Consider the following 15,729-nt stretch of genomic DNA (forward strand, 5'->3'; position numbering starts at 1 on the left):
GCCCATTCACACAATCACACAGCTTCATTAAGACTGGCTATGTCAACGGAATCATTTGACTCAACAGAATGAATCAATTATGAATTATTCATCACTACTCTCATGAAAAACTAGGGCGAATAGTGACTTCAATTTAAACCTGTTCGACACTATTTGACTAATATAGCGCACAATGTCATATGAACTTCTTTTAATGTTGTTTATATGATGCTTTCTAGTCATTTCTGGACATTAGTGGCAATATATATTAAAAAAGAGCAGTTCAGATATTCTTCATGCATTCTCGTTTTGTGTTTCAAGAAAGGAAGTTAAACTAAACAGGTTTGTAATGACATTAAGATGAGTGAGTGAAGACAGTATATATATATATGACAGTAAAACAGTGTTCATGTCAATACTAATGTTCATATCTAGACTAAACCATTCAGTCACAAACTGTACAAACAGACTCAAACTATTCTAAAACACATCACATGTGATCAAAACCGATCAGGTTTGCGTGCAAATATACCACAGAGCGTGTGTTTCTGTCACCAAATCCGACAAGTTTCTGCTTGCATATTTATCACAACTCTCTCTCGCACGCACACACGCACGCACACACACACACACACACACACACACACACACACACACACACACACACACACACACACACACACACACACACACACACACACACTCTCTCTCAATTAAGCAACACGTCATGAGGGAGAAACGAGAGTCCTTACTGTCCCATTCATACAGCAGAATCACCAAAAATGGGAAGGATTTGCTCATATTTATAATGCATGCTGTAAATAATGTAAAAATAGTGTTAGTTATTGTGGTTGTGTGCCATTTGGAAAAAACTGCAGAAAAGCTTCCTCAATACAGCCTGTTCATGTTTAGTCCTGAATAACACAGTCACTTCAAATCAATTCTGGCTAAATCATCTATTAATTTACAAATGAATCAAACTGGTTACTCAATCAGAGTTCGCTGAAGCTCTAAATAACATTTCAGTGACACATCTGATGTGTGTGTGTGTGTGTGTGTGTGTGTGTGTGTGTGTGTGTGTGTGTGTGTGTGTGTGTGTGTGTGTGTGTGTGTGTGTGTGTGTGTGTGTGTGTGTGTGTGTGTGTGTGTGTGTGTGTTTGCGTGTGTTTCCGTGTGTGTGAATGTATGTGTGTGTGAGTGTTTTCGTGTGCGTGCGTTTGCGTATGATTGTATGTGTGTGTGTTTGTGTGTGTGTGCGTGTGTGAGTGTTTTCATGTGTGTGTTTGCGTATAAGTGTGTGTGTTTGTGTTTGCGTGTGTTTGTGTTTGCGTGTGTGTGAGTGTTTTCATGTGTGTGTATTTGCATGTGTGTGTTTGCGTATGAGTGTGTGTGTTTGTGCATGTGTTTGCGTGTGTGAGTGTTTTCATGTGTGTGTTTGTTCCTGTGTGTGTTTGCGTGTGAGTGTGTGTGAGTGTTTTCATGTGTGTGTGTTTGCATATAAGTGTGTGTGTTTGTCCGTGTGTGTTTGTGCGTGTGTTTGTGTTTGCGTGTGTGTGTTTTCATGTGTGTGTGTTTGCATATAAGTGTGTGTGTTTGTCGTGTGTGTTTGTGCATGTTTGTGTTTGCGTGTGTGAGTGTTTTCATGTGTGTGTGTTTGCATATAAGTGTGTGTGTTTGTTCGTGTGTGTGTGTTTGCGTGTGAGTGTGTGTGAGTGTTTTCATGTATGTGTGTTTGTGCTTGTTTGTGTTTGCGTGTGTGTGAGTGTTTTCATGTGTGTGTGTTTGCATATAAGTGTGTGTTTGTTCGTGTGTGTGTTTGCGTGTGAGTGTGTGTGAGTGTTTTCATGTGTGTGTGTTTGCGTATGAGTGTGTGTGTTTGTGCGTGTGTTTGTGTGAGTGTTTTCGTGTGTGTTTGCATGTGTGCGTTTGCATATAAGTGTGTGTGTTTGTTCGTGTGTGCGTGTGTGAGTGTGTGTGTGAGTGCGTGAGTGTGTGAGTGAGTGTGTGTATGTGTGTAAGTGTGTGTTTGTTTTTGTGATTTATGAGGACACAAATTTGTATCATGACACAGGTATTACACTGGTATTAAAGACGTAAACATAAAATACGAGGACATTTCATATGTGTGTGTGTGTGTGTGTGTGTGTGTGTGTGTGTGCGTGTGTGCGTGCGTGTATGTATGTCTGTGCATGCATGCGTGTGTAATGGGTAGGTTTAGGGGTAGTGTGTGTGGTGTGTGCGTGCGTGTGTGTTATGGTAGGTGTAGGGGGATAGAATGTACAGTTAGTACAGTATAAAAACCATTACGCCTATGGAACGTCCTCACTTAGCAAAACAAACCAGTGTGTGTGTGTGTGTGTGCTGGTGTATAAATTAATACAATTTAATTTATTCCTGTGATGAAAAGCTGAATTTTCAGCATCATTACTCCAGTCTTCAGTGTGTGTGTGTGTGTGTGTGTGTGTGTGTGTGTGTGTGTGTGTGTGTGTGTGTGTGTGTGTGTGTGTGTGTGTGTGTGTGTGTGTGTGTGTGTGAGCGAGCGAGCGAGTGTGGGAGTATGTGAGTGTGTGTGAGTGTTTGAATGTGTGTGTGTGTGTGTGTGTGTGTGTGTGTGTGTGTGTGTGTGTGTGTGTGTGTGTGTGTGTGTGTGTGTGTGTGTGTGTGTGTGTTTGCGTGTGTGTGTGTGTGTGTGTGTGTGTGTGCTTGCGCGCGCGTGTGTGTGTGTGTGTGTGTGTGTGTGTGTGTGTGTGTGTGTGTGTGTGTGTGTGTGTGTGTGTGTGTGTGTGTTTGCGTGTGTCAGTGTGTTTGCGCATGTGCGTGCACTTTTAGACGTGTCTGGACAGCAGCGTTTGAGGAAGATGAAAGGCAGGAAAAGGATTAAGAATATCTGAGATGTCTCACATAAACACACACACACCGGAATCATAAAACACAACACACATTCAGACACACAGTGGTTTGCTGCACAAAACAAAGATGGCACATCAGACACTTCTTACAGTCTTACAATCCGGCTCTTATTAAAGTCTTGTGGCCTGCAGGTGTAAATACTTTAAATACTATTAAAACATGTTCTACTCTGAAATACGGCCGGATGGCACATTGAATAATCACATAAAATAACAAAAGTTTTGCTATAAAATCAAGCACATTCATCAGTACACATTATTCTAAGTAAAAAAAACTAAGTTTAATGCAAAAATATATAATAAAGGGGGAAATATGCCAACACATAAACAACCCTTACATACACTATTGTTCAAAAGTATTGGATAATGCATCATTGTTGAATAAACATATTCATTTCTATCTTAAACACACAAATATGGAAACACAGAAATGTTTGCAGTCGGAGCAAACACACAAATATCAATCTTGAATTTTTTTTAGCTACATCAGTTTTGAGCAGGTAATTTTAGATATGATATAAGTCCAGGTGTCTTTAATAAATCTGGTGTCATCATCAGTATGAACATCTGCTGTTTGAGTCGGCATTAAAACAGGGCTTTTATCAGACAGATGTGTGGCGGTGTGTGTGCCAAGCGTACATCCGCTGAAATGACTCATTCATTGACTGAGCACCTTTACAGGTGAGTGAGATCATAAGCTCCGCCCATGCTGTCTGTCTGGGAGCAGGTGGGCGGAGTCAGACAGGTGATGACATGCTCTAGTGCAGGACTTCAAAGTAGGTCATCTGAACAGACGCCTGCAGTTACACCTGCAAGTGTGTGTGTGTGTACAAAATTTTGACAGAAATGAGGGTTGCACTTTATTTTACAGTACGTGTGGCTACTTACAGTGTACTTACCAAAGAAAGTACTGGGTAATATAAGGTAACTACATGGGTTAAAGACACTATGAAATCAAAATGGAAGTTTTTTGGCTTTTAGCATGAATATGTTAGCTTTACTGTTATCAGATTTTCTGTCCAATCAAATGGTCTCTAGAAACTGAAGCCCCGCCCCCTACATTATAAACAGATGCTGAAGCTGTGGTTGAAATCAGTCACTTGTTCACACATTTACTATTTTCTACATAGTGAATGGCACAGGGTGCACTATATAGGGGATATGGAACGATTCACACAGTGTGAATATGCTTTCCATTGGGGCAAATGAAGTCTGGTTTCACGATAGCACAGAGCAGATCATGTGATCGAGTCGGCACAGACCAGGAAACGTATCAGACCCGTTTGAACTCTACACAGAGTGATATTTTAAAGCGATATGGAGGAGATCATGATGAGAAACAGTTAGAGATTAGGAGAAAACTGCGGCTTTACCGAGCTCAACGGCTCCAAGTTGTGATATAAACTAAATGCTATTGGCTGCTTTAAAAAGGGGGAGGAGCTGATCGATATGCCCTGCCCACTCTTGCTGTTTCTGTGGAAATTACATCAATAATGCTGTGCATTTCAAGGCACTTCAGTGGGCATTTAAAGGTCCCATGGCATGACATTTTCATTTTATGAGGTATTTCAACATTAATATGAGTTCCCCTAAGCCTGAATATTGTCCCCAAGTGGATAGAAATGTTGATCGGTGTAAACCCGAGTTCTGGCTGTCTTTCTCTGCCTTTGAGAAAATGACAGGCCAGATGAGCCAATCCTGAAGTCTCCTGGTTTGACGTCCAAGCAGGAACGGTTACCTCCCTTTCCTCCACCCAGAGAATCTGGCACGCCCATGCAAACACTCGAGAGATCATGGGTTGTGAACGAGTGAACGCTGGCAGTTTCTCAGTGTTTGGATGTACAAATGAAAACAGAAGTCTTTTTTCAGTTCCTTCTGATCTGTGATCAGTGATTTCTTATGTGTAGCTAATTATTTATTATTCGTGCATACACTGCGGCTTCTCTCTCTCCCGACAGAACGGTGTTTTCGTGTTTTCTATCTTGTGAGTCAGTGTTTTTGTACGTCCTCGTCGCGTCTATCTGTTCTTAAATGTGCATACAGTCATGAGTTTCTGCTCAACATCAGCAGAGATAAACCTCACGCACGCCGAAGCTCGGCCTTCAACATCCCCGACCCCCAGTACTGCACCTGGCCCACAGCGGAGGCACCAAACGCGGCGTGAGATTAAGCAGAAGGGGGGTAAGCGTGAGGGTATCCGGCTAGGCTAGCCAGCTTTCCCCACAATAAACTGGATTACATTCGATTACTGCTGTTGTCTTTGTTTGCGCTGTGTAAGTTACTCAATGCGCGTCACTGACACTTTTGATATGATTGGAACATATCTAGAAATAATGCTTTAATCAAACTTACTAACTCGTTCATCTCGCTGTAATGGTAACTTACATTGCATGTGTTACAAAGTTGGTAATAATGATGAAGACGGACTCGGCGTGACTGGGACTCGTGTTTATTCATAACTCTCAGATACAAACACAATAAACTCGCGCTGACAGACAGCGCTCTCACAACTCAGTAGTTACTATAAATAACTTTGTTAGCAATCGCTCCGTCTCCGTGATGTCCGGTTCGCGAACGAATCATTCTTTTGAATCGGTTCTTTTTAGTGAACCGAACCAGTTCACCAAATCGGACTGAATCGTTCTAAACGGTTCGCGTCTCGAGTCAGCGCTGATCCATAATTTACTAAAGTTACTAACTTTCTGACATGAGTGACAGCCCCTCCGACTAGAAATAAACTAATAACCTGAAGTATATTCTAGTAACTACAACAGTTCACTCTGAACTGAGACATGCTGAGAGAACTGATGAGAAGTGAACTCAGGTCCATCCGTCTCTCTGGCAGCAGCTCGTGCCTCGTAGACCTCGTTAAACCACGCCTCGCTAACCCTCCGCTAATTTAAAATGCAAAGATGTCAGCCAATCACAACAGTGGGCGTTTTTACTGAAGTCTCACAGCAGACACGCCTCTTGAAACAGGACAGTCAGCCACAGGGCAAACAGCAGTATAGACAAAATGCCTTTTATTTCTAAATTATGACATTTTATGATGTAAAAATCATACTAACAATATAAGTACACCTCAGGAAACACTATAAAATAATAGAAAAATGCCATGCCATGGGACCTTTAAGGTTAGGTTTAGGGTTTGTACCTAGCTATTACCCAGTTAAAGGATTAGTTCACTTTTAAATAAATTTTTGCTGATAATTTACTAACCCCCATGTCATCCAAGATGTTCAATGTCCAAGAGGTCAAATAATAGCATAAATCCTGCTCGGTTTCTCGCAGAAACTGATGGTTTGGCTAGATAAGACCCTTATTCATCGTCTGGTATCGTTTAAAGCCCTTTGAAGCAGCACTGAAACTGTCATTTGGACCTTGAACCGTTTGGGTCCCATTGAAGTCCAATATATGGAGAAAAACCCTGGACTGTTTTCATCCAAAACCTTAATTTATTTTCGACTGCAGAAAGAAAGACATGGACATCTTGGATGACATGGGGGTGAGTAAATTATCAGCTATAAGCTATAAGTTTATTTAAAAATGAACTAATCCTTAAATGCAAATAATTACATAGTATGTACATGGGGAACAGGACAGTAAAATAAAGTGCTACTGAAATGAAAATATCCAGTAAAACTGCTTTGAAATTATATGTATTGTGAAAAGCGCTATACAAATAAATGTAAATTGAACATTAGCTATTTAAAAAACAAGTCTTTTCCCAATCCAACTTCCTTTCTTCAACATCAACACGAGAAATAAGGCTGTGCGCAAACCATTTAACGGCTCAAAATCCATTGAAATGTAAGAATTATCTGTGCTCAGACACACACTGACCCCTGTACATGACAACAGTACAATGCTATCGACGTAACCGTGTTGAACCTGCCCACAGGCATCAAAACCCTGGACAAAATGTTCTGGAACATGTTCACTAAAACATACAAAATCCATCAGCAATTCAAACTCAGACGCACACGACGCTTCCATCCCCGAACGACCTTCAGTGGAGAGTACGCTGCCTGTCTCAGGCCTCAGAGACTGTGAGTGATGATTGGTCATTTTAGCCCGGCCTCCCGTAGAGTGAAGGATGCTGGGCCGCCGCAGGAGTCGCCTGTCAATCACCAGACCGCCGGGACGGGAAACAGATGGATTATCTGCACTCAGACAGACGGACACGTGGGGTTCAAAACATGACCTCTGACCTCTTAATCAAGCTCGGGTTTCGCTGTTACTTAACCGGAATTGCCGTTCCAAAAAAAACCCAGAACAGTCCAAAAATACACTCCAGTCTGACCGCAAATTATTCAATCCGGAACAAACATGGAATGTTTCCCAAACATTCCCTAAACACTCCAAAACAAGCACGGCTATCAGATCCTGCGCTGCTTCTCCCAGCAAATGTGTTTACGTTTAATAACGTTAATAGGATTTTCCTGCAGTTACGTAATTCCACAGAAAAACACCTACATTAACAAACACACGGCCAGATGCTGCTGGGAAAAATGTTAGCGATGCAAACGATAACAAATAGTTTATCTGCCATGGCTGTATTCCTCTCGAGCCTTTCCAAAATCAACCGCGTCTCTCTGGGGAGTGAATGCACTAAAGAAACTGTGCTTACAGTCAACACTGTCAGATTTTGGCCATAAAAGCCGGTCTGCTCATGAAAAACATATATATTTAAAATCAAGCTGGCAGTGAGAGCATTACGCAACAGAAGAATGAAAGAGGTGAATGTTGTTGGTACATTGGAACAGTTCTCACAGGACTATATACTAATAACATAATAAATAAAGTATGCTTTCACAGCATGTGATGATGGATTTGCTACAGGAAAGCACAACGGGTCAGTTTGGCGTCATATTTGACCACATGAGGACGAGACTGACCCAATCAGAGATATAATGAGGGTTCAGTGCTCACCCAGAACCATCAGCTAAACCAGATTATATCATAACCACATCACATTACAGCACGCAGACGAAACCAGACCTTCCCATCCTCCAGTTCCTGTTGGAAAACCCCACCCCTCGCTCTCCAGGAAATCACGGCATCACCTGATCTCCTCCAAACCATCCAGCTTTCTCTCGCTCTTACGTTCGCATTTATGCATTTTGCAGATGCTTTTATCCAAAGCAACTTGCATTGCATTCACTGTGTGCTCTTCTGCAGCTCTTGAAATCTTTCTTTACCAAACATGTTCCTTTTTGATCAACTGATGTAACGCATTACCTTCTAGTCTGCACAGAAAAAACATTAATAATTTAATAACAGTGTTAAATGTAATCTTTAGCAAATCACAGTAAAGGGATAGTTCACCCAAAAATGAAAATTAGCCCATGATTTGCATCCCATCCGAGGTGTATATGACATTCTTCTTTCAGACGAATACAATTGGAGTTATATTAAAAAATGCCCTGGCTCTTCCAAGCTTTATAATGGCTGTTTCTGTTTTGAAGTGGCTGTTTTGACGAGAGATTGGCGTTCCAGCGTATGACGTAGGACACAGGTGTAGCGTGAGAGGATAGAGCAAAACAAAACTTGGTTCTCACGAGAACTAGCATGTTATCACCGGAGCGTCCTACGCCATACTCTCGTGAACACGACAGTTAGCAGAAGTTAGAGATTACAGTTTGTAAAGTTTTAAATATGGAAATTTTTCTTTCACAAACGCGCCACTTCGCTTCAGAAGGCCTTAATTAACCCCCGGAGCCGTGTGGAGCACTTTTAGGATCACTTCATTACTTATACAAAATGGTGTCCCCCAGGGGTCCATTTTGGGTCCGATTTTATTTACTATTTATATAAATGACTTGTGTCAGAATGTAACAAAAAATGTAACAAAGTGTAATTTTTATGCGTATGATACAATTTTGTATTGTTCTGCCCCATCCTTGACAAGTGCCATATAAAATTATTCAGAATAATCTTCATAAATTGAGCCTAAACTCAGATAAAACTAAAATTATGTGCTTTTCTAAACCAAGGAAAACAGAAGATGCTTGTCAAACTAGATGAGAAAGTAATTGAACGAGTATCAGTCTATAAATATCTTGGTTTAAAGTTAGATTTAAGTTATACCTTAGAGTAAAGTTGGGGTTCTATTATAGAAACAAAGGCTGTTTCTCTTTTAGTACGAGAAAAACACTTATACAAACAACATTTATGTCAATGCTGGATTATGGTGATATTTTATACATGTATGTCAATCAATCTTCTTTGAAAACGCTGGATTCAGTATATCATGCAGCACTAAGATTTGTAAATAATTAATATTTTCGTTTATTTTTGATCATTTTCGCAAAATGTTCATAGCCCCCAAAATATTTTGTTGTATGAATATCTGAACATGCAATATATCAAAGAAAGAACCTTGTTTTATTCGAGCTTCATGCATTGCTTTTTTATCAACACTTGAAGGTGGAAAGTTTCTTTAAAAAAATAAATAAAAAAAAACGGACCCACTTTATATTGGGTGGTCTTAACTACTATGTACTAACATTTTAATTAATCATTTGACACAATGCACTTATTGTGTACATACATGTTTTTACATTGTACCTACATTTTAAAAAATACCTGCATGTAATTACGTCTGTAATTAATTTTTGTAGTTACATTTGTAATTACACAGTTGACACTTCCCTTACACCTAACCCTACCCTTAAACTTACCCACACCACCACACCTGTCCCTAACCCTACCCGTATCCCACCTCAATATCAGCAAAGGTCTTTTGCAATACCATTTGAACACAGTAAGTACATTTTACTTATTTTTTGATGTAAGTACATAGTACTTAAGGCCACCTAATATAAAGTGGGGCCAAAAAAATTTTTTGAACAAAAAGCTGAGAAAATCACGTTTTTGTCAAAGACTACGTCCGGATCAGATTCAGAGCGATGATCAAAACACAGATGGAGTAGAACGAGTCCATCAACACCTCAAAGCTTCACTGTCCTATCGCTCGTCCTGGGTCCACATTTCATTCAGTAACATTAGGCAGTTTTGATTTATAAGCCGTTTAATGTTGATGATTGCATTATTTTACATATGCATATGATTACTGTGGCAAGCAGCGAGGCCGAGGGACCGTGAGAACGGGGCGACCGGCCTTGTGTCTCAAGGAGGAGCGACGACAGTGAAGGCCTGGATTTTATGTTATGTTTTGTTTACGTTTTGTTATGTGTGTGCGCGGCAGTCGTCCGTGAGGGGCTGCCACTTTTACTTTCAGGTTGTGTTTATTTTTTATTAAAGTTTGTTAAATGTTCGCCGGTTCCCGCCTCCTTTTTCCCATAACAACGAACTTCATTAAAATTGCATATGATATTGCTTGTTTCTGCTTCTTCTTCGCTTGTGTTTTGATCAGGAGATTCTGTACTCTTTCAGAATGTGTAACAGCGCCCCCTCCCGTACAACAGTGAAAACACGGAAAGACAGAAAATTCAGTCAATGGCGGGGAAAGAGTTAATGCATGTAATTTATTTTATATTTTAATGAGTGCTGTCAAACGATTCATCGCAATTAATCGCAATCGCATATTTGTTTATCAGGTTATTTTATTGATCAGAAGTGAGAGTAAAGACGTTTTTAATGTTACAAACGATTTCTATCTCCAATAAATGCTGTTGTTTTGAACTTTCTATTCAAAGAATCCTGGAAAAAAGCACAATAACAAAGCAGCACAACGGTTTTCAACATTGATAATAATCATAAATGTTTCTTGAGATGATTTCTGAAGGATCATGTGACATGATGCTGAAAATATTGTCATTTTACAGCATATTCAAATAGAAAATGGCTATTTTAAATCGCAATAATATTTCACATTATTACTGTATTTTTGATCCAATAAAAGCAGCCTTGGTGAGCAGCAGAGACTTCTTTCGCCAAACGTTAAAATCTTCCCAAGTCCCTTTTTAAATGCTCAATATTTTAGAAGAAGAGAGCGTCACAGGTGTGAGCTGATGAGGGAGGACACGAGCAGGTGCGTTTAACTACAGGCCTCACTAATGACAGTTATCAAGCAGCGGTGTGTGTTTAAGCAGCGTCTCCACCTGTCCTGCGGGTCAGCGGGTGACGTTCGTTCTCACGCTGGGTGGAGAAGCAGTCCACAGACCTCGCTGACGCAAAGCACTCAGCAGAAAGGAAAGGAAAGGCGAGAGGAAGCACTCTGTGTTCCTTTCCTGTGTTTCTGCTCAGAGAGTGTGTGATAGTGTGTCCTGCTTTGTTTCCTTAATTATGGCAAAAAGTTGCAGAGAAAACTCCCATATTCCTGGAAAAACCAAAGAACACGATCCGTACTCTAAACAATGCAACAGGACCAAAACACCCCAAACACACACACAAACTCCACCTAAAACTGCCGCAGCACAACCTTTGGTCTCCGTACGGGATCCGGGAAAGGAAATCCCATTATATAACCCTGGAAATGATTTGATTACAAAAGCTGCATAAAGATCTTTTTAGGAAATAGATGTATGGACAAATGTCTAATCCAGGCGTTGTGTGTGTCTCCAGACATCACCCTGGCTTACGTAAGGCCTCTCTGGAGTCTGAGATAAAACCACACGTCATGAACCGGGAAAAGACACAATGCAGCACTTCTGTCCAACGCAAACATGAGCTGGATTATGTCAAGACATTTTTTGGGGGCATTTTTTCCCGTTGCTTTTACAATGATACAATGTGTGTAACAGAAGGCTAGGAGTGCCACTTTAATATAAAATTAAGGAATCAAAAGTCAATTTATTAATTCATAATGAATTGCCGGAAGTGGCCTATAGAATAATTATGCTCCTAAAATTCAAGACATCAGGGCAAAAATGCCTCATATTTATATCATGATAAGAATATATAGATAAGAAATATCACACAAGTGCTGCTTTTGTCCCGAATAACACGAGTGCAAATGTGATATAGATGTTATATAACAATTCAATAAATAAGAAGTTATATTTTAGACCCAATCAAGTCTGTTTTTGCTCAATTTTGCCAATGAAGATATTAAAGCCAGAACTGTTGTGCGTCCCCGAGCAACACACAGCTGCGTTTTGTTTCTGAATGAATCCATGATTTGAGCGAATCGATCAGGTGAACCAATGATTCAATGGCCCATTCATAAAGAGAGTCATTTACTTCATTCCTGATGAAACATTGATTAAAATTAAGATACAATTAATACAAAACGAAATTAACTTTAAAGAAAGGCTTTCTACAAAACAAAAAACTTAATGAAATGGTCAAAATCATTTCTGACCTTCTGTCTTCTGACATACTGCTCATCTTTTCACTTTTCATAATCAATATACATTATAATATTTAAACATACACAGGAACTTCCTGTAAATGGTCTGAAAGTCCGAACCATACAGAAAATGCTTTCACACTAGAAACGAACTAAACCTTTGTTCAGTTTGATCCGGACCGAGACTACCTCTTTCGTCGGACCAAATTTCGTCTGTTTGGTCCGGACCGTGGTCAGGGGGAGGTTTCACACCTGTAATTTTGATTCGGACCAAACTGAAAAGTCCGAAAATCCGGACCAAACAAGGTAGGTGTGAAAGGGCCCTAAGTTTCATATTTAAAGTATCAAAATAATAAAATTTATAAAATAATAAATAAAATAAAATAAAATAATTTAAAATAAATTAATACATTAATACATTAATTAAAATAAAATAAAATAAAATAAAATAAAATAAAATAAAATATAATATAATATAAAATAATATAAAATAATATAATATAATAATTAATATAAAATAAAATAAATAAAATAAATAAAATAAATAAAATAAATAAATAAAATAAAATAAAATAAAATAAAATAAAATAAAATAAAATAAAATAAAATAAAATAAAATAAAATAAAATAAAATAAAATAAATAAAATAAAATAAAATAAAATAAAATAAAATAAAATAAAATAAAATAAAATAAAATAAAATAAAATAAAATAAAATAAAATAAAATAAAATAAAATAAATAAAATAAAATAAAATAAATTAAATAAAATAAAAAAAAAATAAAAAATAAAATAAAATAAAATAAAATAAAATAAAATAAAATAAAATAAAATAAAATAAAATAAAATAAAATAAAATAAAATAAAATAAAATAAAATAAAATAAAATAAAATAAAATAAAATAAAATAAAATAAAATAAAATAAAATAAAATAAAATAAAATAAAATAAAATAATTTTGGAAATACTTTGCCCAAAAAGGAAAGTTTTGTTTATTTACATTCACTCACCATCGTGTCGTTTCAAACTTTTATGACTTTCTTTGTTTTGGTCTGTAAACATATCAAAATACCAATTCAGATGCAGCTTCTGAAAAATAAAAATGGCTATTGTAGCCTAAACGTTTATGTGTAGTAAATTATATGTTGAATCAAAGAAAATATGATTTTTTTAAAGCTATTTTTTGCAATGTCTGTTTGATGCTTTATTAACACAATAATGACTTTAAATTATCTTTTGGTCTTTCGGATATAATTTGGGTGTAAAGGCCTGTGCACATCAAGATGTACAGAAATTACTAAAACTAAAATAAAAATACATTAAAGTTTTCAGATTTTTCTTTTACAAAAACATAAAATGACTAAAACTTAAAACGGAAACATTAATATAAAAGCTAACTCTATTAAAATACAAATATTTTTTAAATATTAATCTATAATATTAATATTATAGATTTATTATGTATTGTTACATTTTCTGCTATTGACTTATTCATTCAATTGGCGCCTGTAGTCCTATAGTGTGTGACCATGGCATTACAGAAGAACGGCTCAATGACAGGAAGTGAGATCGCCACACCTTCAGCAGTGTGATTTATGACCGCTAGTGACACCAGAGCACCAATCCTGGACGGCTCGGATGTCCTACACCGGATCACACGGAGCACTAATTAACATGGGCTGGTGTGGCCAGTAGTGGTTAAAGAACTGAAAGAGTTTAGTTATATTCCATCAACACCTTATGCCAATAACGAAAACACTTATAAATACAACTTCTGGTCTGTACTTTCAACACGACATGGCATTCACAATGCATTTGATTTCTTTAATGTGATGCATCTCTGAGAGAAAAAGTGGGCGTGGCTTGATTTTATCCATCAGGAGATGATGAAAAGTGGGCGTGTACCAAATGATTCAGTCACATTACTTTCAAGATCTGTAGTCAGTTGCAACAAACCCCTCAAGTTAAGAACAATTTTAGTGGTAATTTGTTATTTATAATGTTATGTTTTTTAAAATAATTGCATATAAAGTGTTTTCTTAGCTCAAGGAGTTTGTTGTAACCAGGCCTTGAGCTTAAACTCACATTACAGACAGACGAATCAAAGGCGCATCTTTTGGTAATCTAAACGATGAATGCACAACCCCGATGCATATGTAAAAACAGCAGAAAATGAGCTGCAAACGGTGCCGAAGAGCCCTGAGGGGTGATTCACACAGAAGTGAGCACAGTTTATGAGAGGCATTAGTCATGAGAAATGTTTAATCACTTCAGAGGGAAACCAGGTCTCTCTCCGACTCCCCAAACGCTCTGAGAGAGAGAGAGAGAGATCACATCCTCACAGACAAGTCCAGCCACGCCGATGCCATGAGTGAGCTTCACCAAACACTCTCACACACGGAAACCATCTCATACCCTACATACTCTCAAGACTGATCACTGTTCACTGCAGATATGAAACTCTTGCTGTTGGCTCTTCAATACAGACTCTTTTTAGAGGGTCTTTGAGAATAATAATCAATTGGATTAACATTTTTTTTAACCAGTACCGCTGCACGTCAGATAAACTGACTGTGTAGTGAGAAATGTGTCGTTAAACATAACCCGAAAAATAATAATATATTATAATTATTAATTTTATCAAAATAAATGTGCATGAAAGGTTTAAATAATAATAATAATAAAACTACAATATTATTATTTATATTATTGCAATTATTAATTTGATCAAAATAAATGTGCATGAATGGTATAAATAATAATAATAAAACTACAATATTATTATTATTAATAATATTATTGCAATTATTTATTATGCAAAACAAAATTGTATGAATAAAACAGTGTAATAATAATATAATGGTACCATACTATTATTAATAATAATAATAATAATAATAATATATTGCAATTAATTTATTTAGCAAAATAAAATAACATTTATATTCATATTATTATTATCATATTATATTATTATATATTATTATTACAATTACTGTATCCTATTCAAAACAAATTTGTATGAATACAATGGTGTAAATAATAATAATAATAATATAACTGCACCATATTATTATTATTATTATTATTATTATTATTATTATTATTAATAATAATAATAATAATAATAATAATAATAATAATAATAATAACAATAATAAATATATTGTAATTATTTTATTTTGCAATAAATTTGCATTAATACAATGTACATTAACTGTACCATATTTTTATTTATATTATTATTATTATTGCAAATATATTGCAATTATTTATTTAGCAAAACATATATATATGAATGCAATTATGTAAATAATAATAATATTCATACTCAATAAAAAATATTCAATAACAATATTCAATCATATTCATAATAATATAACTGTACCATGTTATTATTATTAATAACAATGCATTTATTTTATTTTCCAATGTAAATTTGCATTAATACAATGGTGTAAATAATAATAATATAAATGTACCCTATTCATATTATTATTATTATTGCACATATATTGCAATTATTTATTTTGCAAAATATATTTGTATGAATACAATGTTATAATACAAGTAAAATTAATAATA

General features: G+C 36.5%; 1 protein-coding gene across 1 annotated transcript in view; it reads right to left on the bottom strand.

Moving 5' to 3' along the window:
- The window catches only part of rapgef5a (Rap guanine nucleotide exchange factor (GEF) 5a), a 105,771-nt gene that overhangs the window by 30,762 nt on the left and 59,280 nt on the right, over nt 1-15,729 (bottom strand). The window lies entirely within an intron of this gene.

Source organism: Gobio gobio, assembly GCF_949357685.1.
Source record: "Gobio gobio genome assembly, chromosome: 11".
Classification (NCBI taxonomy): Eukaryota; Metazoa; Chordata; class Actinopteri; order Cypriniformes; family Gobionidae; genus Gobio; species Gobio gobio.